Here is a 2,128-nt window from a genome sequence, read left to right on the forward strand (position 1 = left end):
CCCCCCCTTTTTTAACAGTAGGATTTATTGCAGTTATTTGTGGGTGCTGCCCCCCCCCAAATACTGTGTCCCAGGTCTGGTAATCGCCCAAGGCATTTGAAAATTAATAGAGCAGCTAGAGAAAAAGGACAGGAGGAGTAAATCTGACGTAAGCCAGCGTGTAATTCAGTGCTATTCCCAAGTACTGGTGGCTTTCTCCAGAGCTGAAAAAAAGCCAGGGGCTAAGCTAGCCTGGATGGGGGTGCAGATCTTCCCTGGTAGGCTGAGAGTTTTTGGGAGGAGGAGGGTGAACAGGAAGAATTTCATTTCCAGAGCATTTTAACCATTTCAGTACGTTCTGGAAGAGAAGAGATGTATATCCCTGCGACGGGAGGGAATTCACTGTACCACCTTGCCTCCAGCCCTGCTTTCTCTCACCTACCCATACCTGGGACAGGAAACACTCTCCCAAGTTTATTTACCTTAACAGCAGCTCTCCACATTGCCTCAGTCCAGGCACAGCTGAGCTGTGGGGCTTCCCTGTGGAGAAGTCCCTGCTGGGCTGTATAACTGACAAGGTGCGCAGGAGAGGATTTCTGATAAAAACGTGGGGTTTTTAAAATCAGTTACTTCTTTTCACATGCTCACAGGGCAGTTTGAGATGAAACTCCAACCTACTTAACCTCAAAGCTTACAAAACATTAATTATGGTACTTCTAAGAGCACCTCTCCCCATCACAATAAAGGGGTTAATACACACACACACCCACACACACACCCATTTATGAACTAGGAGCTTTTTGAAGCCACCTCTGGAGGGCCACTATAAAACCAGCACGCAAACCCCTGCCCCCTGACCCAGCAATAAACTCGTACGTGAGGCAGGAGAACTTAAAGTCTTGAGAGCAAGGAGGAAAAAAAAAAAAATTAGCCCCAGGCTTTCAGACAGCAGAGGGGGGAGGGAGAGACGTGAGAGCACCAGCATCACTGCAAGGTCTTGTTTAGACTGGCAGCCCAGGGAAAACCTGGCTACAGACCCGGTGGGCAGAGCTCGAGGGACAGACGGGGACGAGGAGCAGAGGGAGAGCACGGGCACTGTGGCTATGGCCGTGGACTGCTGATGGAAACTTCCTCGTGGGCTTTTTCTCTTTCTTTCTTTACATCCACCGTGAGAAATCCATAGGTTGGAGCAGCTCCTCCACGCCCTGCGGTCCGAGCTGCTCTCACAACGCCCCGACGTGCCTACGGGTGCCAGGCCATGGCCCCATCCCTGTGGCAAACCCTTCCTCAGTCCCCAAAGCTGAGCACCCCACAACCTCCTGGCTCTGATGGCCACTGCCCCTCGCCTCTTTTGGAGCAGAACACCCCAAAGCTCCCCGAAAGGCAGAGGATGCCCCGTGGCATACCAGTTAGTTTTTCTAAGCCTCAGTACAAGCTGGAGAGGACACCCTTGTCCTGCCCACCCCTCTTGGGGCACCCTGTGGATCCCTGAGCTGCCAGCAGCCCTGGACCGTGCCGTGAAGCTCTGGTGGTCTGCAGGGTTTCTCCCTGTCCCGGTGGGACAGGGCACCCACTGAAGCAGCCCCCGCACACACCAGCGTTTCGTCAGGCAATGGCCCCTCCTGGGAAAACTCTTCCCGGCTGCAGCATGGAAGAGACACGAGGGACGAAGGGGCCTTTGTGCAGGCTAAGCTGCACAAAGCTGGGGCGGGGGGTTTGAAGGCTCCTAGTGCAGGGAAGGGCCCCCCCTTCATCTCCCCACCTCCCCGGGCACCAGCTTTTGTATCCTCGGACGGATTCGTTAACTCCCCTCCCAGAGCTGGGGCCTCCTCTGCCTGCAATCCCTGTGGATTTTACCTCCGGGCAAGAGCAATGGGAAGAAAAAAAAGAGGGGAGGGGGGAGCCCAGAGCCTAAACCAGCCTGGTAAAAACAACAGACTGTGGCTGGGGGATAGATACACCACAGCTCTAAAAAAGCGCACCGCCGAGGAGAGTTTGATGGCTCTGCCAAAAGGAAAGAAGTGTCTTCCCACTTGCAAACAAGAGTTAATTATAGAAAAAAATGCCCAGGAAAGTGTTAAAACCATCTGTGCCATGAGGAAGAGGCTGGGGCCGAGCAGGGAAGGCAGCAGCACCAGAACACTGTGTG

The sequence above is a fragment of the Merops nubicus genome, unplaced genomic scaffold (assembly GCF_000691845.1).
Source record: "Merops nubicus isolate BGI_N331 unplaced genomic scaffold, ASM69184v1 scaffold18835, whole genome shotgun sequence".
Taxonomy (NCBI): domain Eukaryota; kingdom Metazoa; phylum Chordata; class Aves; order Coraciiformes; family Meropidae; genus Merops; species Merops nubicus.